This window comes from Ambystoma mexicanum, chromosome 4q (assembly GCF_040938575.1).
Source record: "Ambystoma mexicanum isolate Mex_15411 chromosome 4q, UKY_AmexF1_1, whole genome shotgun sequence".
Taxonomy (NCBI): domain Eukaryota; kingdom Metazoa; phylum Chordata; class Amphibia; order Caudata; family Ambystomatidae; genus Ambystoma; species Ambystoma mexicanum.
Genome location: NC_090928.1, coordinates 1,306,534,235 through 1,306,557,895, shown reverse-complemented (window position 1 = coordinate 1,306,557,895; position 23,661 = coordinate 1,306,534,235). Strand labels below are relative to the sequence as shown.

The 23,661-nt window shown below is 52.3% G+C and overlaps 1 protein-coding gene across 2 annotated transcripts in view; it reads left to right on the top strand.

Annotated features, from left to right (window-relative positions):
- The first annotated feature begins 8,657 nt into the window (after positions 1 to 8,657).
- Positions 8,658 to 23,661, top strand: part of LOC138468416 (zinc finger protein 271-like) — a 224,740-nt gene continuing 209,736 nt past the window's right edge. The window contains exon 1 of one of the 2 annotated variants that reach the window (XM_069608968.1): positions 8,658 to 8,794. The gene's annotated coding sequence lies outside the window, so the exon portion shown is untranslated. The remainder of the gene's footprint in view (positions 8,795 to 23,661) is intronic. The other variant, XM_069608967.1, reaches the window with a different exon arrangement.

The window sequence follows — 23,661 nt, the reverse complement described above, 5'->3', positions numbered from 1 at the left end:
TAAACATAAAACGATTTAGTGTCCTTCAAAAAAGCTCTCATTGTTTCTCAAATTATGTTTTTTGTCTTAAGGCAGTTTTTTATGCCATTTTGAAACTATAAATCTGACCAGCAGTGTACACACCCCTCATTAAATCATGGTTCAGTTTTCTTTTTGAGATTCTACATTCTGCATCAAACCATTGTGCATCCCTTTCTATGACCTGGAACTCCTGAACTTGGGGGCACAGTTTGCCAATTGCTCTGTCCTGGATAGTTTCTCCTGAAGACTCAAACAAACTGACGCTCTCCTTTGTGGCCTCTGAACTGTTCAACAGTTTTAAGAGAATATCTTAATTTCTTGTGAATTAGTAATTCTTTCCAATGCCTACTCTTTGAGCGTAGGCATTGCCAACCAGCCCCTCCGGCTGTCAGATATCTTCTTCGTGGTGCCTACCCTTTCACATTGGAAAGTGAACTCAAGAGGATTGTGTTTACTCTTTGATCAATAAGAAATGTAACATTTCATAACATTCCTGAAGAAAAAACCATCCACAATACAGTCATCAATGACTTTGGACTAGTATTGCCGATCTTGCATGCTTATGAATGCACCATTTGCCATTAAAGATCCCATAAAATCCTAGGCAGAATCCCAGTAGACCTGAAAAATCAGTGCTCCGTTTGTTGCCATTTTTACTGTCCATACATTTGCACTAATATTTTGCTTCGGACCCTGAAACCCCTGGTAATGTGTTTTTACTCCTACTCTATTTTTGAACAGCTGGACTGGTCCTATATGTCTAAAAATGTACTACTGGCCACTCAATTTCCTCAACATCTCTTGTAAACAACCACTTAACGTCAAATGAAGTTAAAGGCCTTGCACATTTCCTTGACTAGACTAACACGTGGTGTAGATAACTATTAAGTACTGCAAATTCTAAATGTTCTATATGCAGTTTTAACTTAGTGACATTTGTAATTTGTGTTGCAATCATTTGTCCGCCAACTGTGCGCCGAAAAATGGATGTTGCTCACCATTTAATTTGATATGCCAATTTTGCTCAGTGTGCACAAAAGGTTGGGGACCCCTGTTCTAGTCTCATCTCTGTGGTAGTTTTCAATTAAAAGGATATTTTGTTTTTGTTTAGCCACAACATTGGTGGCTGCTGTAAGCTGTTTATTCTAATTTGACTTTAATAAATATATAAATACATATCTTATTAATACACACCGTCCTGGTTCCTAGTCCATTGTGACACTGGGTGCGATACAGGTTGTAGGCCTTATCAAAGAAAGAACCTAAGCGCTTTCTTATGGGACAGATTCCTTGTGGGGGAAGGAGCACCCTAACTTGGTGCCATGATTAAGGGTAAGAACTGCCCTGTCTCAGTATCATGGAAGAAACCTGGGTTTAGGACCCTCACAACTTGTTTAAAGAAGCACCAACATAAGTTATGCAGGTCGGTTTTCCCTAACTCAGGTTCCAACAATAGAATACATAACTTGAACACACCGTTCCACGGTAGCTGGAAGCTACCATGGAAACAGTGGCGTCCCTTCCGTGAAGGCGATGTAGGTCATGTGATCTAGCCCTTATTACCCCGCCTTCTCAGATATCGCTGCTTCTGAAAATCATAAAGTTCTTTGTGTTTTTCATGTATTCCAGTTGCCAAACCTTGTGCCTTGCATTACGACTTCCCTTTGTTTGTTCCTTGTCTGTTTTGGTGAACCTCTGAGCCTGTTATACGGAATTCACCCTGCTTCATTTTTCGACCTGCTTCGCTGCTGAATTTTGCTTACACTTACCTGAGTACTGCTTTGAACCAGACTGTTCCTCTAATTGCTTGCTTCTCCCTTGGTACTGTTTTTGCCCTAATTCCTATCGACCAGGATTGTTTGCTGGACTGCCTTGTGAGCTTGCTTCTCGCCAGGAAATTGCTTCAACTTTTCGGACCTTCTGTTGGATTGCGTTTCCTCTCCGACGCTGCAACACCACAACTCTAACGACCCCGTTCTCTTTAGACTTTCTCCTTCCTTGTCGGCACACGGACTAGAGGCTTCCATTGTGTGCCTTCCCTGCAGGCGTCCTCATTTCGTCGGCATAGTGTTTTGTGGATATTAGGCATCCTTGTGCCATCGGGTCAGGAGTTGGACCCTTCATGCTGCATTGACATACTCAACACTCAAGACAAGCAAGGATTCATACGGTAAGACTGTACACTCATTGTTGCTTGCCTTCTTGTTCCCATAGTGACTGTTACTGAATATCTGTATGTACTTTGCCTATGGTTTTAGCCTTGCAATCAAACATTTTAAGGGCAGGTGCTTTATTGATCATGTTCTTGATTGTTTCCAGCTCCTTTTGGCATCCTTCAGACCATTCAAATCTTGTGCCTTTATTCATCAAGCCTCTCATCAGAGATGTTCTATCGGCATAATGGTCCACAAATTAAGAATTATATTCCATGAGACCTAACAGGCTACGAAGCTGATCTTTGTTGGTGGGATTGGCTTAAGAATAGTGTTCACAAGGGTTTCTTTAGGTTTTATCCCCTCTGCATTAATGCAATGCCCCAGGTATGTCACTTCCTTTTGTTTTATTCTGCATTTTTATATCTTGACGGTGAGACCCTTTTGTTGTATTACCTGCAACACTCCCTTCTTCAGACATAGCAGACACTAATATGTCATCTTGAAAATAGTGTACCCTCGTAGGCCACTGAACAGGTGTTGCATGAGTCTCTGAAATACAGCGGCAGCAGACGCCAGGCCAAAAGGCATTCTCTTATATCTAAATTTGTATTTGTATTTAAATGCTCCCAGGGGTATTATAAACGACGTGAGGTGTCTAGACTCTTCTTCCAATAGCACTTGATGGTATGCAGAGGATAAGTCTCAGGTAGTGAAAATTTTGCAGGCTCCATGGTGCCGAGCATTTCCCCAATATTTGGTCGGGGATGGCGATCTACCCAAATGTTATTATTCAAGTATCTGAGGTCAACGCACATCCTAATTGACCCCTCTGGCTTCCTTACAATCACTATCGGAGAGAGCCACTCCGAACTCTCTATAGGCTCAATAATGTCTTGAGAACATAACTTCTCTAATTCTTTCTGTAGCGCCACTCGAGTGCCAATTGGAATATTTCTTACTCTGTGCACCACTGGTTTGGCACCTCTCTTAAGTATTATGTGATGTTTAAAGCCCTTAAGAAATCCAATGCTACCATTAAAAAACTTTTGGAAAACTTTTAGCCAGGTTCATAGCAGAGTCACAATTATTGTCTATGATGCTCAAAATGGGTACATTTTCTCCTGGATGAATCTTAATCCTCAACGATGCTTGTTCCCACCAACCAACTATCGCAAATCCATTTTGAGCCACATACAATTTGCAATAAGTTTTTCTTCCCTCAAAGTTCAAATGTACCCAGGTGTATCCCACAATATCAATTGGTGTCTTACCATAACCAGTTGCCTTGACTCTGGTCATGTGTAGGTCCTCCGTTCTCTTTTTGAGTACCTTCGGATACGTTTCCATGTCCACCATCGTATAAGGGGACCCTGTGTCAACCATTACTTGTATGGTAATGCCATTGATAGCCATAGACACCCAGGGACCAGCGGCACCTTCCTTTGATGTGAGAGTCAATAGTTGTATTTCCTCCTCATCAAATCCACTTGTGATTGCCACCAAGTCATCTGAACCCCTGGTCTCTTCCAGGGCCCTTATACTGTTGGTAGCACCCCTTCCAAACTGAGCATTACCTCTTGTGGTGTTGTAGCGTGGATTGAATCTTCCTCTACCTCTGAAAGCGCGGCATACCTTGCCAAAGTGACCAAGCTGCCCACATTTATAACACTCGGCTGATAGTGCGGGGCAATTTTTTTCTGGATGTGTATGTCTATACACCATCCACATTTGTAACATCTGTTTTGTGGCCTCTGGAATGTTTCCCTGTTCTATTTAGAGTTCATGGCAAGATCCGTTTTCACTATTCTTTTCACCTTGGCAACTAAAGCCTCTTCGTCTTTGCTAAATTCTCCATCATTAACATCTTGAATTGACTTGATCTCAACATGTTCTAGTCTATTCTGAACTTCTCTCATGCACTTCTCCGCAAGTTCAATTGACCTTGCTATTTCCAAAGCTTGTTCCAGTGTTGGGTTTTTTGCCTGCCATAGTCGTTGTTGGATCCGGGAATCTGCTACATGCAGAACAAGTTTGTCTCTTAAGTACTCATCTGCTATGCCTGTAAATTCACATGTGGATATGAGGCCTCTTAAAGCTGCAACATATGCGTCAATGGATTCACATTTGTTCTGTTTTCTGGAGAAAAATCTATAACGTTCAAGGACAATGTTTGTTTTATTTCCAAAGTGTTTGTTCAATTTAGATAACGCAGATTCATATTTCCTAGCACCACCAGTGGGATCTCCAGACCCTTCCACAGCATCACTGGAATCAGGCAATGTCCTAAATATCCGTAGTGCTTCACTTCCTATACAGTTTAACAAAGTAGCCTCTTTCAAATCATCATTATACTTGGCTCCTCCTATCGCTCTCAAGTAGACCTGAAAATTGTCTAGCCATTGCTTCCATGAGCAAACTGGACTCCCCGGCTGTGCCAAGAATTTCATAGGCGCTACTATATTCTTCATTTGTATATTGCCACTAGTGTGATTCACACCCTATGCAAAAGTTCATATGTCCTCTTATTTTCTTATTTCAGATAGTGGCTGTCTTATGTTGTGTGGGTCAGATCCAGATATTTGATTCCAAAATGTATTATTTTGTTTTCCAAATCTCTCAACGTTGCATGAAAATAGTGTATTGTGCTGTCAACTGCTTGTCCACCTAGTCATCAATTGCAACAGTTATATAGTCTCTGTAATTCCTTAACGTTGGGGTGGCGCTATTACTTTAAGTGAAGATACAGTAAACTGCTCGTGTTTCATCACATCGTATTCGTAACATATCACTTCCAATGCTTTTACGATGCGTAGCCCCAGTAATCTAGTCATTAAAAAATGGCGGCACGTAACGCACGTCGTAGGGTGCGTTAGTCTAAGAGTCTATCACAATTGTATTTCTGGTTGCAGCGTGCCTACGTACCGGGTGCTTTACTCGGAATTCCTCCATTGCTTTCCGTTTCTCATGCAGCGTTTATATGATGCACCCTTCTACACGGCGCCGTTCCAATGAAGTATTTCTCCTACGCCGAACACACAAAAGTCATGAAACACACCTTTACTTGTGGCTGAAGTTGCTATTTCTTCAATTCCTCTTCACTGTTGTGGATTCAAGTCGTTCCTTTTTTCCATTCCTGAGTACTCACAATTACGCCCGCCCATACACTCGGAGACTCTCTCAACACGAATCCTTGTCGCCATTTGTTGAATTGTCTTTCTCAATGATGACGTGAAGCATTATATAATTTAATGAGTTTAATCAAAAAAGAGAGTCCCTCACAGCCACCCATAACAACGGCAACTTCTTCTCGTATGGTTCCGAACGGTGTTCTAGAACTACACGAGAAGAGTGCTCTATTTTAGAACTATATACAGTAAAGGATTACGTATGTGACAAAATCTACTTTGATTTGCTTCCAAGGCATTGCAATGAATAAAGCATTATATAAGTACATGAAATGCAAAGCATAACCATAATAATTATCTATATCAACTAAACCTGAGATGTGTTCAGTTGCTTAAATTGCCAACATCCTGGTTGCACCATTTAACCAAATTGTGTGATCATGGGTAAATCATTTAATCGCACTGTGTCTTATCTGCAGCTTTGCAAGTGATTCCCTTCATATATCATGTTGTTATTAAAAAAAGCCTGATGACTATAGAGTTGCTCCATATATAATAATTGTAATAATAATAATAATATAGCATTTATATAGCGCTATGAACGCTCAGCATCTGAGCGCTGGTTATTATTACCCACAGTGTGTGGTGCTCATTTATCGACCTCGGAAGGATGAAAGGCTGAGTCTGGCCCTGCCGGGATTCGAACCTGCGTCAGCAGGCTCGGCACAGATGTCATAGCGAGCGCTCTGTGCTATCAGACAAGCGTTAAGTATGTTGCACCAGATAGTTATTTGCCACTTGGCCTACTTATGGCAGGTGTTTCTAAAATCCCTTCCATGGGGCCTCAGAGTATCACAGACTGATGATGCTCCTAAGCTCCTTCTGTTGGTGCAGTCCATATGCACATTGGGAGGTGTGCACACAGGTTGCCCCAGTAATAGCAGAGCTTCCTGCACCTGTGCAGGCCCCGCAGTGTGTGTCCTCTGCCACTGTTCCTACACCTGTGCAGGCCCCGCAGTGTTTGTGTCTGCCACTGTGGCTGTACCTGTGCAGGCCCCGCAGAGTGTGTCCTCTGCCAGTGTTCCTGCACCTGTGTACAGGCCCTGCAGTGTGTGTCTCTGCCACTGTGGCTGCACCTGTGCAGGCCCCGCAGTGTGTGCTCTCTGCCACTGTCCCTGCACCTGTGAAGGCCCCGCAGTGTGTGTCCTCTGCCACTGTTCCTGCACCTGTGTACAGGCCCCGCAGTGTGTTTTTCTGCCACTGTGGCTGCACCTGTGCAGGCCCTGCAGCGTGTGCTCTCTGCCACTGTTCCTGCACCTGTGCAGGCCCCGCAGTGTGTGTCCTCTACCACTGTCCCTTCACCTGTGCAGGCCCCGCAGTGTGTGTCCTCTGCCACTGTTCCTACACCTGTGTACAGGCCCTGCAGTGTGTCTCTGCAACAGTTCCTGCACCTGTGTACAGGCCCTGCAGTGTGTGTCTCTGCCACTGTGGCTGCACCTGTGCAGGCCCCACAGTGTGTGCTCTCTGCCACTGTCCCTGCACCTGTGCAGGCCCCGCAGTGTGTGTCCTCTGCCACTGTTCCTGCACCTGTGCAGGCCCCGCAGTGTGTGTCCTCTTCCACTGTTCCTGCACCTGTGCAGGCCCCGCAGTGTTTGTGTCTGCCACTGTGGCTGTACCTGTGCAGGCCCCGCAGAGTGTGTCCTCTGCCAGTGTTCCTGCACCTGTGTACAGGCCCCACAGTGTGTGCTCTCTGCCACTGTCCCTGCACCTGTGAAGGCCCCGCAGTGTGTGTCCTCTGCCACTGATCCTGCCCCTGTGTACAGGTCCTGCAGTGTGTGTTTCTGCCACTGTGGCTGCACCTGTGCAGGCCCCGCTGTGTGTGTCCTCTGCCACTGTCCCTTCACCTGTGCAGGCCCTGCAGTGTGTCTCTGCCACTGTTCCTACACCTGTGTACAGACCCTGCAGTGTGTCTCTGCCACTGTTCCTGCACCTGTGTACAGGCCCTGCAGTGTGTCTCTGCCACTGTTCCTGCACCTGTGTACAGGCCCTGCAGTGTGTGTCTCTGCCACTGTTCCTGCACCTGTGTACAGGCCCTGCAGTGTGTCTCTGCCACTGTGGCTGCACCTGTGTACAGGCCCTGCAGTGTGTGTCTCTGCCACTGTGGCTGCACCTGTGTACAGGCCCTGCACCGGTGTAAAGGCCCTGAAGTGTGTGTCTCTGCCACTGTGGCTGCACCTGTGTACAGGCCCTGCAGTGTGTGTCTCTGCCACTGTGGCTGCACCTGTGTACAGGCCCTGCAGTGTGTGTCTCTGCCACTGTGGCTGCACCTGTGTACAGGCCCTGCAGTGTGTCTCTGCCACTGTTCCTGCACCTGTGTACAGGCCCTGCAGTGTGTCTCTGCCACTGTGGCTGCACCTGTGTACAGGCCCTGCAGTGTGTGTCTCTGCCACTGTGGCTGCACCTGTGTACAGGCCCTGCACTGGTGTAAAGGCCCTGAAGTGTGTGTCTCTGCCACTGTGGCTGCACCTGTGTACAGGCCCTGCAGTGTGTGTCTCTGCCACTGTGGCTGCACCTGTGTACAGGCCCTGCAGTGTGTCTCTGCCACTGTTCCTGCACCTGTGTACAGGCCCTGCAGTGTGTCTCTGCCACTGTGGCTGCACCTGTGTAAAGGCCCTGAAGTGTGTGTCTCTGCCACTGTGGCTGCACCTGTGTAAAGGCCCTGAAGTGTGTGTCTCTGCCACTGCGGCTGCACCTGTGTAAAGGCCCTGAAGTGTGTGTCTCTGCCACTGTGGCTGCACCTGTGTAAAGGCCCTGAAGTGTGTGTCTCTGCCACTGCACCTGTGCAGGCCCTGCAGTGTGTCTCTGCCACTGCGGCTGCACCTGTGTACAGGCCCTGCAGTGTGTCTCTGCCACTGTTCCTGCACCTGTGTACAGGCCCTGCAGTGTGTCTCTCTGCCACTAATGTCACCCCTGCAGTTGCTGGGGCGCAGGGGCCGTTTCCAGGGGGGGGGGGCTGCCTTTATTTTGCGGCTCCGAGGCCTCGTCCCTCGGGATCCCCGCCCCGTGATGAGGCCCCGGGCAGTGGGGGGGCTGTGAGGAACTTCCCCACACGAGGGCTTGCCCGGGAGTCACTGCCGGGGGCGTAAGTCCTCATTAATGACCCCCCCCCACTCATCCCCGCGGGAGGGAGCTGCGCGTGCACGACGGATGTTATTCCCCATGTCCGCGTCACCCCGAGGGGCGGGTCGAGGGGTTATCCCCCATTTCCTCCTCTGTTCCCTATCCCTGGTAGGACCCGTTCTATGGGGGCGGGGCGAGGGGTTATCCCCCATTTCCTCCTCCCGGGCCGTTTCCTGTCCCGGGAAGGAGCCATTGTCTTCCGTTTCGCGGGGGTTTCTGGGTATTGCCCCATTTCCGGTTCCTCCTCCTCCAGTCTCGCTGATCGGTCATTCCAGGAAAGAGGCCTAGACATAGCGCCCGGATCCTGCTCAGGTGAGAACAAAACAGACCTAAAAGCTGAAAGAGCCCTGCCTGTGGGGTCCACTGACAGCAAAACTAGGGAGATCTCTGCCTGTAGGCCACACTGAGAGCAGAACCAGGGAGATGTCTGCCTGTAGGCCACACTGAGAGCAGAACCAGGGAGATGTCTGCCTGTAGGCCCACCTGAGAGCAAAACCAGGGAGATCTCTGCCTGTAGGCCCACCTGAGAGCAAAACCAGGGAGATCTCTGCCTGTAGGCCCACCAAGAGCAAAAGCAGGGAGATCGCTGCCTGTAGGCCCCAACAAGAACCACGCCAGGGAGATCTCAGCATGTGGGCCCCACCAAGAGCAAAAGCAGGGAGATCTCTGCCTGTAGTCCACACCAAGCACAAAACCAGGGAGATCTCTGCCTGTAGGCAACATCGAGACCAAAACCAGGGAGATCTTTGCCTCCAGGCCACATCGAGACCAAAACCAGGGAGACCTCTGCCTGAAGGCTACACTGAGAGCAGAACCAGGGAGCTCTCTACCTGCGGGGCCCCACCAAGAGCAAAAGCAGGGAGATCTCTGCCTGTAGGACCACCAAGAGCAAAACCAGGGAGATCTCTGCCTGTAGGCCACATCGAGAGCAAAACCAGAGAGATCTCTGCCTGTAGGCCACACCAAGACCAAAACCAAGGAGATCTCTGCCTGTAGGCCAACCAAGAGCAAAACCAGGGAGATCTCTGCCTGTAGGCCCACCAAGAGCAAAACCAGGGAGATCTCTGCCTGTAAGCCCCACCAAGAACAATGCCGGTGAGATCTCTGCCTGTATTCCCCAACAAGAGTAAAACCAGGGAGATATCTGCCTGTAGGGCCCACCAAGAGCAAAAGCAGGGAGATCTCTGCCTGTAGGCCACACCGAGAGCAAAACCAAGGAGATCTCTGCCTGTAGGCCCACCAGCAGCAAAAGCAGGGAGATCTCTGCTTGTAGGGTCCACCAAATGCAGAACCAGGGATATCTCTGCCTGTAGGCCACACCAAGAGCAAAACCAGAGAGATCTCTGCCTGTAGGCCCACTGAGAGCAGAACCAGGGAGCTCTCTACCTGCAGGGCCCCACCAAGAGCAAAAGCAGGGAGATCTCTGCCTGTAGGCCCACCAAGAGCAAAAGCAGGGAGATCTCTGCCTGTAGGCCCCAACAAGAACCACGCTAGGGAGATCTCAGCATGTGGGCCCCACCAGGTGCAAAAGCAGGGAGATCTCTGCCTGTAGGCCACACCAAGAGCAAAACCAGGGAGATCTCTCCCTGTAGGCCAACCAAGAGCAAAAGCAGGGAGATCTCTGCTTGTAGGGTCCACCTAACGCAGAACCAGGGAGACCTCTGCCTGTAGGCCACACGGAGAGAAAAACCAGGGAGATCTCTGCCTGTAGGCCTACCAAGAGCAAAAGCAGGAAGATCTCTGCCTGTAGGCCCCAACAAGAACCACGCTAGGGAGATCTCAGCATGTGGGCCCCACCAGGAGCAAAAGCAGGGAGATCTCTGCCTGTAGGCCACACCAAAAGCAAAACCAGGGAGATCTCTGCCTGTAGGCCACATCGAGAGCAAAACCAGGGAGATCTCTGCCTGTAGGCCACACCGAGAGCAAAACCAGGGAGCTCTCCGACTGTAGGCCCCACCAAAAACAACACCACAGAGACTTGGGTGCAACACCAGGTAGACCTCTGCCTGTAGGGCCCCCATAGAGCAACGCCAGGGAGACCTCTGCCTGTAGGCCACACTGAGAGCAGAACCAGGGAGCTCTCTACCTGCGGGGCCCCACCAAGAGCAAAAGCAGGGAGATCTCTGCCTGTAGGCCCACCAAGAGCAAAACCAGGGAGATCTCTGCCTGTAAGCCCCACCAAGAACAACGTCAGGGAGATCTCTGCCTGTATTCCCCAACAAGAACAAAACCAGGGAGATATCTGCCTGTAGGGCCTGCCAAGAGCAAAAGCAGGGAGATCTCTGCCTGTAGGCCAACCAAGAGCAAAACCAGGGAGATCTCTGCCTGTAGGCCCACCAAGAGCAAAACCAGGGAGATCTCTGCCTGTAAGCCCCACCAAGAACAATGCCGGTGAGATCTCTGCCTGTATTCCCCAACAAGAGTAAAACCAGGGAGATATCTGCCTGTAGGGCCCACCAAGAGCAAAAGCAGGGAGATCTCTGCCTGTAGGCCACACCGAGAGCAAAACCAAGGAGATCTCTGCCTGTAGGCCCACCAGGAGCAAAAGCAGGGAGATCTCTGCTTGTAGGGTCCACCAAATGCAGAACCAGGGATATCTCTGCCTGTAGGCCACACCAAGAGCAAAACCAGAGAGATCTCTGCCTGTAGGCCCACTGAGAGCAGAACCAGGGAGCTCTCTACCTGCGGGGCCCCACCAAGAGCAAAAGCAGGGAGATCTCTGCCTGTAGGCCCACCAAGAGCAAAAGCAGGGAGATCTCTGCCTGTAGGCCCCAACAAGAACCACGCTAGGGAGATCTCAGCATGTGGGCCCCACCAGGTGCAAAAGCAGGGAGATCTCTGCCTGTAGGCCACACCAAGAGCAAAACCAGGGAGATCTCTCCCTGTAGGCCAACCAAGAGCAAAAGCAGGGAGATCTCTGCTTGTAGGGTCCACCTAACGCAGAACCAGGGAGACCTCTGCCTGTAGGCCACACGGAGAGAAAAACCAGGGAGATCTCTGCCTGTAGGCCTACCAAGAGCAAAAGCAGGGAGATCTCTGCCTGTAGGCCCCAACAAGAACCACGCCAGGGAGATCTCAGCATGTGGGCCCCACCAAGAGCAAAAGCAGGGAGATCTCTGCCTGTAGTCCACACCAAGCACAAAACCAGGGAGATCTCTGCCTGTAGGCCACATCGAGACCAAAACCAGGGAGATCTTTGCCTCCAGGCCACATCGAGACCAAAACCAGGGAGACCTCTGCCTGAAGGCTACACTGAGAGCAGAACCAGGGAGCTCTCTACCTGCGGGGCCCCACCAAGAGCAAAAGCAGGGAGATCTCTGCCTGTAGGACCACCAAGAGCAAAACCAGGGAGATCTCTGCCTGTAGGCCACATCGAGAGCAAAACCAGAGAGATCTCTGCCTGTAGGCCACACCAAGACCAAAACCAAGGAGATCTCTGCCTGTAGGCCAACCAAGAGCAAAACCAGGGAGATCTCTGCCTGTAGGCCCACCAAGAGCAAAACCAGGGAGATCTCTGCCTGTAAGCCCCACCAAGAACAATGCCGGTGAGATCTCTGCCTGTATTCCCCAACAAGAGTAAAACCAGGGAGATATCTGCCTGTAGGGTCCACCAAGAGCAAAAGCAGGGAGATCTCTGCCTGTAGGCCACACCGAGAGCAAAACCAAGGAGATCTCTGCCTGTAGGCCCACCAGCAGCAAAAGCAGGGAGATCTCTGCTTGTAGGGTCCACCAAATGCAGAACCAGGGATATCTCTGCCTGTAGGCCACACCAAGAGCAAAACCAGAGAGATCTCTGCCTGTAGGCCCACTGAGAGCAGAACCAGGGAGCTCTCTACCTGCAGGGCCCCACCAAGAGCAAAAGCAGGGAGATCTCTGCCTGTAGGCCCACCAAGAGCAAAAGCAGGGAGATCTCTGCCTGTAGGCCCCAACAAGAACCACGCTAGGGAGATCTCAGCATGTGGGCCCCACCAGGTGCAAAAGCAGGGAGATCTCTGCCTGTAGGCCACACCAAGAGCAAAACCAGGGAGATCTCTCCCTGTAGGCCAACCAAGAGCAAAAGCAGGGAGATCTCTGCTTGTAGGGTCCACCTAACGCAGAACCAGGGAGACCTCTGCCTGTAGGCCACACGGAGAGAAAAACCAGGGAGATCTCTGCCTGTAGGCCTACCAAGAGCAAAAGCAGGGAGATCTCTGCCTGTAGGCCCCAACAAGAACCACGCTAGGGAGATCTCAGCATGTGGGCCCCACCAGGAGCAAAAGCAGGGAGATCTCTGCCTGTAGGCCACACCAAAAGCAAAACCAGGGAGATCTCTGCCTGTAGGCCACATCGAGAGCAAAACCAGGGAGATCTCTGCCTGTAGGCCACACCGAGAGAAAAACCAGGGAGCTCTCCGACTGTAGGCCCCACCAAAAACAACACCACAGAGACTTGGGTGCAACACCAGGTAGACCTCTGCCTGTAGGGCCCCCATAGAGCAACGCCAGGGAGACCTCTGCCTGTAGGCCACACTGAGAGCAGAACCAGGGAGCTCTCTACCTGCGGGGCCCCACCAAGAGCAAAAGCAGGGAGATCTCTGCCTGTAGGCCCACCAAGAGCAAAACCAGGGAGATCTCTGCCTGTAAGCCCCACCAAGAACAACGTCAGGGAGATCTCTGCCTGTATTCCCCAACAAGAACAAAACCAGGGAGATATCTGCCTGTAGGGCCTGCCAAGAGCAAAAGCAGGGAGATCTCTGCCTGTAGGCCAACCAGGAGCAAAACCAGGGAGATCTCTGCCTGTAGGCCCACCAAGAGCAAAACCAGGGAGATCTCTGCCTGTAAGCCCCACCAAGAACAATGCCGGTGAGATCTCTGCCTGTATTCCCCAACAAGAGTAAAACCAGGGAGATATCTGCCTGTAGGGCCCACCAAGAGCAAAAGCAGGGAGATCTCTGCCTGTAGGCCACACCGAGAGCAAAACCAAGGAGATATCTGCCTGTAGGCCCACCAGGAGCAAAAGCAGGGAGATCTCTGCTTGTAGGGTCCACCAAATGCAGAACCAGGGATATCTCTGCCTGTAGGCCACACCAAGAGCAAAACCAGAGAGATCTCTGCCTGTAGGCCCACTGAGAGCAGAACCAGGGAGCTCTCTACCTGCGGGGCCCCACCAAGAGCAAAAGCAGGGAGATCTCTGCCTGTAGGCCCACCAAGAGCAAAAGCAGGGAGATCTCTGCCTGTAGGCCCCAACAAGAACCACGCTAGGGAGATCTCAGCATGTGGGCCCCACCAGGTGCAAAAGCAGGGAGATCTCTGCCTGTAGGCCACACCAAGAGCAAAACCAGGGAGATCTCTCCCTGTAGGCCAACCAAGAGCAAAAGCAGGGAGATCTCTGCTTGTAGGGTCCACCTAACGCAGAACCAGGGAGACCTCTGCCTGTAGGCCACACGGAGAGAAAAACCAGGGAGATCTCTGCCTGTAGGCCTACCAAGAGCAAAAGCAGGGAGATCTCTGCCTGTAGGCCCCAACAAGAACCATGCTAGGGAGATCTCAGCATGTGGGCCCCACCAGGAGCAAAAGCAGGGAGATCTCTGCCTGTAGGCCACACCAAAAGCAAAACCAGGGAGATCTCTGCCTGTAGGCCACATCGAGAGCAAAACCAGGGAGATCTCTGCCTGTAGGCCACACCGAGAGCAAAACCAGGGAGCTCTCCGACTGTAGGCCCCACCAAAAACAACACCACAGAGACTTGGGTGCAACACCAGGTAGACCTCTGCCTGTAGGGCCCCCATAGAGCAACGCCAGGGAGACCTCTGCCTGTAGGCCACACTGAGAGCAGAACCAGGGAGCTCTCTACCTGCGGGGCCCCACCAAGAGCAAAATCAGGGAGATCTCTGCCTGTAGGCCCACCAAGAGCAAAACCAGGGAGATCTCTGCCTGTAAGCCCCACCAAGAACAACGTCAGGGAGATCTCTGCCTGTATTCCCCAACAAGAACAAAACCAGGGAGATATCTGCCTGTAGGGCCTGCCAAGAGCAAAAGCAGGGAGATCTCTGCCTGTAGGCCACACCAAGAGCAAAACCAGGGAGATCTCTCCCTGTAGGCCACACCGAGAGCAAAACCAGGGAGATCTCTGCCCGTAGGCCACACTGAGAGCAAAACCGGGGAGATCTCTGCCTGTAGGCCCCACCAAACGCAGAACCAGGGCAATCTCTGCCTCTAGGGCCCACCAAGAGCAAAAGCAGGGAGATCTCTGCTTGTAGGGTCCACCAAACGCAGAACCAGGGAGATCTCTGCCTGTAGGCCCACCAAGAGCAAAACCAGGGAGATCTCTGCCTGTAGGCCCACCGAGAGCAAAACCAGGGAGCGCTCTGCCTGTAGGCCACACCGAGTGAAACACCAGGGAGATCTCTGCCTGTAGGCCTACCAAGAGCAAAAGCAGGGAGATCTCTGCCTGTAGGCCCCAACAAGAACCACGCCAGGGAGATCTCAGCATGTGGGCCCCACCAGGAGCAAAAGCAGGGAGAGCTCTGCCTGTAGGCCACACCAAGAGCAAAACCAGGGAGATCTCTGCCTGTAGGCCACATCAAGAGCAAAAACAGGGAGATCTCTGCCTGTAGGCCACACTGAGAGCAACACCAGGGAGATCTCTGCCTGTAGGCCACATCAAGAGCAAAAACAGGGAGATCTCTGCCTGTAGGCCACACCGAGAGCAACACCAGGGAGCTCTCCGACTGTAGGCCCCACCAAGAACAACACCACAGAGACTTGGGTGCAACACCAGGGAGACCTCTGCCTGTAGGGCCCCCATAGAGCAACGCCAGGGAGACCTCTGCCTGTAGGCCACACTGAGAGCAGAACCAGGGAGCTCTCTACCTGCAGGGCCCCACCAAGAGCAAAAGCAGGGAGATCTCTGCCTGTAGGGCCAAAGAGCAAAAGCAGGGAGATCTCTGACTGTATGCCCAGCAAGAGCAAAACCAGGGAGATCTCTGCCTGTAGGCCACACCGAGAGCAAAACAAGAGAGATCTCTGCCTATATGCCCACTGAGAGCAAAACCAGGGAGCGCTCTGCCTGTAGGCCACACTGAGAGCAAAACCAGGGATATTTCCCCCATGGAGAGCCACACCAGGGAGATCTCTGCCTGTAGGTCACACCAAGAGCAAAACCAGGGAGATCTCTGTCTGTAGGCCCACCAAGAGCAAAACCAGGGAGATCTCTGCCTGTAGGCCACGCTGAGAGCAAAACCAGGGAGATCTCTGCCTGTAGGCCACACCGAGAGCAAAACCAGGGAGATCTCTGCCTGTCGGCCCACCGAGAGCAAAACCAGGGAGCTCTCTGCCTGTAGGCCACACAGAGAGCAAAACAAGGGAGATCTCTGCCTGTAGGCCCACCAAGAGCAAAAGCAGGGAGATCGCTGCCTGTAGGCCCCAACAAGAACCACGCCAGGGAGATCTCAGCATGTGGGCCCCACCAAGAGCAAAATCAGGGAGATCTCTGCCTGTAGTCCACACCAAGCGCAAAACCAGGGAGATCTCTGCCTGTAGGCCACATCAAGACCAAAACCAGGGAGATCTCTGCCTGTAGGCCACATCGAGACCAAAACCAGGGAGACCTCTGCCTGTAGGCTACACTAAGAGCAGAACCAGGGAGCTCTCTACCTGCGGGGCCCCACCAAGAGCATAAGCAGGGAGATCTCTGCCTGTAGGCCCACCAAGAGCAAAACCAGGGAGATTTCTGCCTGTAGGCCAAATCGAGAGCAAAACCAGGGAGATCTCTGCCTGTAGGCCACACCAAGACCAAAACCAAGGAGCTCTCTGCCTGTAGGCCAACCAAGAGCAAAACCAGGAAGATCTCTGCCTGTAGGCCCACCAAGAGCAAAACCAGGGAGATCTCTGCCTGTAAGCCCCACCAAGAACAATGCCAGTGAGATCTCTGCCTGTATTCCCCAACAAGAGCAAAACCAGGGAGATATCTGCCTGTAGGGCCCACCAAGAGCAAAAGCAGGGAGATCTCTGCCTGTAGGCCACACCGAGAGCAAAACCAGGGAGATCTCTGCCTGTAGGCCCACCAAGAGCAAAAGCAGGGAGATCTCTGCTTGTAGGGTCCATCAAATGCAGAACCAGGGAGATCTCTGCCTGTAGGCCACACCAAGAGCAAAACCAGAGAGATCTCTGCCTGTAGGCCCACCGAGAGCAAAACCAGGGAGCGCTCTGCCTGTAGGCCACACCAAGAGCAAAACCAGGGAGATCTCTGCCTGTAGGCCACATCGAGAGCAAAACCAGGGAGATGTCTGCCTGTAGATCACACCAAGAGCAAAACCAGGGAGCTCTCCGACTGTAGGCCCCACCAAAAACAACACCACAGAGATTTGGGTGCAACACCAGGGAGACCTCTGCCTGTAGGGCCCCCATAGAGCAACGCCAGGGAGACCTCTGCCTGTAGGCCACACTGAGAGCAGAACCAGGGAGCTCTCTACCTGTGGGGCCCCACCAAGAGCAAAAGCAGGGAGATCTCTGCCTGTAGGCCCACCAAGAGCAAAACCAGGGAGATCTCTGCCTGTAAGCCCCACCAAGAACAACATCAGGGAGATCTCTGCCTGCATTCCCCAACAAGAGCAAAACCAGGGAGATATCTGCCTGTAGGGCCTGCCAAGAGCAAAAGCAGGGAGATCTCTGCCTGTAGGCCACACCAAGAGCAAAACCAGGGAGATCTCTGTCTGTAGTCCAACCAAGAGCAAAAGCAGGGAGATCTCTGCTTGTAGGGTCCACCTAACGCAGAACCAGGGAGATCTCTGCCTGGAGGCCCACCAAGAGCAAAACCAGGGAGATCTCTGCCTGTAGGCCACACCGAGAGCAAAACCAGGGAGATCTCTGGCCGTAGGCCACACTGAGAGCAAATCCGGGGAGATCTCTGCCTGTAGGCCCCACCAAACGCAGAACCAGGGCAATCTCTGCCTCTAGGGCCCACCAAGAGCAAAAGCAGGGAGATCTCTGCTTGTAGGGTCCACCAAACGCAGAACCAGGGAGATCTCTGCCTATAGGACCACCAAGAGCAAAACCAGGGAGATCTCTGCCTGTAGGCCCACCAAGAGCAAAACCAGGGAGATCTCTGCCTGTAGGCCACACCGAGAGCAAAACCAGGGAGATCTCTGCCTGTAAGCCACACTGAGAGCAAAACCAGGGAGATCTCTGCCTGTAGGTCTCACCAAATGCAGAACCAGGGAGATCTCTGCTTGTAGGGTCCACCAAGAGCAAAACCAGGGAGATCTCTGCCTGTAGGCCACACTGAGAGCAAAACCGGGGAGATCTCTGCCTGTAGGCCCATCAAGAGCAAAACCAGGGAGATCTCTGCCTGTAGGCCACACTGAGAGCACAACCGGGGAGACCTCTGCCTGTAGGCCACACTGAGAGTAAAACCAGGGAGATCTCTGCCTCTAGGCCACACCAAGCGCAACACCAGGGAGCTCTCTGACTGTAGGCCCCACCAAGAACAACACCACAGAGACTTGGGTGCAACACCAGGGAGACCTCTGCCTGTAGTCCCCACTGAGAACAATGCCAGGGAGATCTCTATCTGTAGGGCTCCCATAGAGCAACACCAGGGAAACCTCTGCCTGTAGGCCACACTGAGAGCAGAACCAGGGAGATCTCTGCCTGCGGGGCCACACTAAGAGTAAAACTTGGGAGATCTCTGGCTGTAGGCCACACTGAGAGCAAAACCAAGGAGATCTATGCCTGTAGGCCCCACCAAGAACCACACCAGGGAGATCTCTGCCCGTAGGCCCCACCGAGAGCAAAACCAGGTAGATCTCTGCCTGTAGGCCACACTGAGAGCGAAACCAGGGAGCCCTCTGCCTGTAGGCCACATTGAGAGCAAAACCAGGGAGCTCTCTGCCTGTAGGCCACACTGAGAGCAAAACCGGGGAGATCTCTGCCTGTAGCCCACACTGAGAGCAAAACCCGGGAGATATCTGCCTGTAGGCCCCACTGAGAGCAAAACCGGGGAGATCTCCGCCTGTAGGCCCACCAAGAGCTAATCCAGGGCGATCTCTACCTGTAGGCCACACTGAGAGCAAAACCAGGGAGATCTCTGCCTGTAGGCCACACTGAGAGCAAATCCGGGGAGATCTCTGCCTGTAGGCCCCACCAAACGCAGAACCAGGGCAATCTCTGCCTCTGGGGCCCACCAAGAGCAAAAGCAGGGAGATCTCTGCTTGTAGGGTCCACCAAACGCAGAACCAGGGAGATCTCTGCCTATAGGCCCACCAAGAGCAAAACCAGGGAGATCTCTGCCTGTAGGCCACACGAGAGCAAAACCAGGGAGCTCTCTGCCTGTAGGCCACACTGAGAGCAGAACCAGGGAGATCTCTGCCTGTAGGCCCACCAAGAGCAAAACCAGGGAGATCTCTGCCTGTAGGCCACACCGAGAGCAAAACCAGGGAGATCTCTGCCTTTAAGCCACACTGAGAGCAAAACCAGGGAGATCTCTGCCTGTAGGTCCCACCAAATGCAGAACCAGGGAGATCTCTGCTTGTAGGGTCCACCAAGAGCAAAACCAGGGAGATCTCTGCCTGTAGGCCACACTGAGAGCAAAACCGGGGAGATCTCTGCCTGTAGGCCCATCAAGAGCAAAACCAGGGAGATCTCTGCCTGTAGGCCACACTGAGAGCACAACCGGGGAGACCTCTGCCTGTAGGCCACACTGAGAGTAAAACCAGGGAGATCTCTGCCTCTAGGCCACACCAAGCGCAACACCAGGGAGCTCTCTGACTGTAGGACCCACCAAGAACAACACCACAGAGACTTGGGTGCAACACCAGGGAGACCTCTGCCTGTAGTCCCCACTGAGAACAATGCCAGGGAGATCTCTATCTGTAGGGCTCCCATAGAGCAACACCAGGGAGACCTCTGCCTGTAGGCCACACTGAGAGCAGAACCAGGGAGATCTCTGCCTGCGGGGCCACACTAAGAGTAAAACTTTGGAGATCTCTGGCTGTAGGCCACACTGAGAGCAAAACCAAGGAGATCTATGCCTGTAGGCCCCACCAAGAACCACACCAGGGAGATCTCTGCCCGTAGGCCCCACCGAGAGCAAAACCAGGTAGATCTCTGCCTGTAGGCCACACTGAGAGCGAAACCAGGGAGCCCTCTGCCTGTAGGCCACATTGAGAGCAAAACCAGGGAGCTCTCTGCCTGTAGGCCACACTGAGAGCAAAACCGGGGAGATCTCTGCCTGTAGCCCACACTGAGAGCAAAACCCGGGAGATATCTGCCTGTAGGCCCCACTGAGAGCAAAACCGGGGAGATCTCCGCCTGTAGGCCCACCAAGAGCTAATCCAGGGCGATCTCTACCTGTAGGCCACACTGAGAGCAAAACCAGGGAGATCTCTGCCTGTAGGCCACACTGAGAGTAAAACCAGGGAGACCTCTGCCTGTAGGCCCCACTGAGAGCAAAACCGGGAAGAACTCTGCCTGTAGGGCCCACCAAGAACAACGCCAGGGAGATCTCTGCTTGTAGGCCCACCAAGAGCAAATCCAGGGAGATCTGTGCCTGTAGGCCACACCAAGAGCAAAACCAGGGAGATCTTTGCCTCTAGAGCCCACCAAGAGCAAATCCAGGGAGATCTCTACCTGTAGGCCACACTGAGAGCAAAACCAGGGAGATATCTGCCTGTAGGCCACACTGAGAGTAAAACCAGGGAGACCTTTGCTTGTAGGCCCCACTGAGACCAAAACCAGGGAGATCTCTGCCCGTAGGCCACACTGAGAGCAAAACCAGGGAGATCTCTGCCTGTAGGCCCCACTGAGAGCAGAACCAGGGAGATCTCTGCCTGTCGGCCCCACTGAGAGCAAAACCAGGGAGATCTCTGCCTGTAGGCCCCACTTGCAGCAAAACCAGGGAGCCCTCTGTCTGTAGGCCACACTGAGAGCAAAACCAGTGAGTTATCTGCCTGTGGGACACACTGTGAGCAACACCAGGGAGCGTTCTGCATGTAGGCCATACTGAGAGTAAAACCAGGGAGATCGCTGCCTGTAGGCCCCACTGAGAGCAAAACCAGGGAGCTATCTGCCTGTAGGCCACACTAAGAGTAAAACCAGGGCGATCTCTGCCTGTAGGCCACACTGAGAGTAAAACCAGGGAGACCTCTGCCTGTAGGCCCCACTGAGAGCAAAACCGGGGAGAACTCTGCCTGTAGGGCCCACCAAGAACAACGCCAGGGAGATCTCTGCTTGTAGGCCCACCAAGAGCAAATCCAGGGAGATCTGTGCCTGTAGGCCACACCAAGAGCAAAACCAGGGAGATCTTTGCCTCTAGAGCCCACCAAGAGCAAATCCAGGGAGATCTCTACCTGTAGGCCACACAGAGCAAAACCAGGGAGATATCTGCCTGTAGGCCACACTGAGAGTAAAACCAGGGAGACCTCTGCTTGTAGGCCCCACTGAGACCAAAACCAGGGAGATCTCTGCCCGTAGGCCACACTGAGAGCAAAACCAGGGAGATCTCTGCCTGTAGGCCCCACTGAGAGCAGAACCAGGGAGATCTCTGCCTGTCGGCCCCACTGAGAGCAAAACCAGGGAGATCTCTGCCTGTAGGCCCCACTTACAGCAAAACCAGGGAGCCCTCTGTCTGTAGGCCACACTGAGAGCAAAACCAGTGAGTTATCTGCCTGTGGGACACACTGTGAGCAACACCAGGGAGCGTTCTGCATGTAGGCCATACTGAGAGTAAAACCAGGGAGATCGCTGCCTGTAGGCCCCACTGAGAGCAAAACCAGGGAGCTATCTGCCTGTAGGCCACACTAAGAGTAAAACCAGGGCGATCTCTGCCTGTAGGCCACATTGAGAATACAACCAGGGAGACCTCTGCCTGTAGGCCACACTAAGAGCAAAACCAGGGAGATCTTTGCCTGTAGGGCCCACCAAGAGCAAAACCAGGGAGATCGCCCCCACCCAGAGCAACACCAGGGAGATCTCCCCCCATCGAGAGCAACACCATGGAGATCTCCCCCATTGAGAGTAAAAACGGGGAGATCTCTCACACTGAGAGCCAAACCGAGGAGATCTCCCCCACCGAGATGAACACATGGGAGACCTCTGCCTGTAGTGCCCCCAAAGAGCAACACCAGTAACACTGAGATCTCTGCCTGTAGGCCTCACCAAGAGCAAAATCAGGGATATTTCTGCATACAAGTCCCACAAATAGTAACACCAGAGAGATCTCTCCTTGTAGGAGCCACCAAGAGCAAAACCAGGGAGATCGCTGCCAGTAGGTACCACTGAGAGCTAAAACCAGGGGGATCTCTGCATGTGGGGCCCACCGAGAGTAGAACCAGGGAGACCTCCCCCACTGAGATCAACACCAGGCAGATCTCCTCCACAGAGGCCAAAACCAGGGAGATCTCCCATACCGAGAGCAAAACCAGGGTGATCTCCCCGACCAAGAGCAAAAGCAGGCAGATCTCTGCCTGTGGGGTCCACAGAGAGCAACCCCAGGGAGACCTCTGCCTGTAGGCCTCACCAAGAGCAGAACCAGGGAGATCACTGCCAGTATGGTCCACCAAGAGCAAAACCAGGGGCATTTCTGCATAGAGGTCCTACAAATAGCAATACCAGGGAGATCTCTGCTTTTAGGGTCCACCGAGAGCAAAACTAGGTAGATTGATGCCTGTGGCCACACTGAGAGCAATACCAGGGAGATCTCGTCCTGTAGAGCCCCCAAAGAGCAACACCAGGGAGATCTCTGCCTGTAGGCCCCACTGAGAGAAACCTCATGGAGATTCATGCCTGTAGGCCGAACTGAGAGAAAAACCATGGAGATATCTGCCTGTAGGGCCCACCAAGAGCAGAAACAGGGGGATCTCTGCCTCCCCTGTGTGTAATTCTTGTCACACAGTACCTTTGCAGTAATGTTGCTCCTTTAAGCTGTTGGCTCACTCTGTATATGCTCCTGCCATAAATTCTGCCCCGGTTTCTCACCTTAATTATTGCCCCATATTGATTTTACTCCCTGTTGTCATGCTATGATGATGCTCACTGCTGACGCACCATCATTATTTCCTGACCGTGAGTTCTGACCCCCGGTGTCCCACCTTTCGTATTCCCCCATTGTGATCTTGCTCCATGGTGCCCTACTGTAATTTCTGATCCCCGGTGTTCCACCTTTCTTATTCCCCCATTGTGATCCTGTTCCATGGTGCCCTACTGTAATTTCTGTTCATCTGTGTCCCACCTTTCTTATTTCCCCCTTGTCATCCTGTTCCATGGGGCCCTACTGTCATTTCTGATCCCTAGGGTCCCTTCTTATTTCCCCATTGTGATCCTGTTCCACGGTGCCCTACTATAATTTCTGATCCTTGGTGCCTCACCTTTCTTAGTCCCCCATTGCGATCCCGTTCCATGGTGCCCTATTGTCATTTCTGATCCTTGGTGCCTCACCTTTCTTAGTCCCCCATTGTGATCCCGTTCCATGGTGCCCTATTGTCATTTCTGAACCTTGGTGTCCCACCTTTCTTATTTCCCCCTTGTGATCCTATTCTACGATGTCCTACTGTTATTTCTGATCCCTGGTCTCCCATCTTTCTTATTCCCTCATTGTGATCCTGTTCCATGGTACGCTACTGTCATTTCTAATCCTCTGTGTCCCACCTTTCTTTTCCCCCCGTTTTGATCCTGTTCCATGATGCTCCACTGTCATTTCTGATCCCTGGGGTCCCACCATTTTTAGTCCCCCATTGTGATCCTGTTCCATGGTGCCCTATTGTCATTTCTGATCCTCTGTGTCCCACCTTTCTTATTCCCCCATTGTGATCCTGTTCTACAATGCCCTACTGTCATTTCTGATCCCTGGTGTCACACCTTTCTTATTCCCCCATTGTGATCCTGTTCCATGGTGCCCTAGTGTTATTTCTGATCTCTGGTGTCGTGCCTTTCTTATTCCCCCATTGTGATCCTGTTTCATGGTGCCTGACTGTAATTTCTGATATCCCTGGTGTCCCACCTTTCTTATTCCCCCATTGTGATCCTGTTCCATGGTGCCCTACTGTCATTTCTGGACCCTCGGGTCCCACCTTTCTTATTCCCCCATTGTGATCCTGTTCCATGGTGCCCTACTGTCATTTCTGATCCTCTGTGTCGCACCTGTCCTATTCCCCCCTTGTGATGCTGTTCCATGGTGCCATACTGTCATTTCTGATCCCTGGTGTC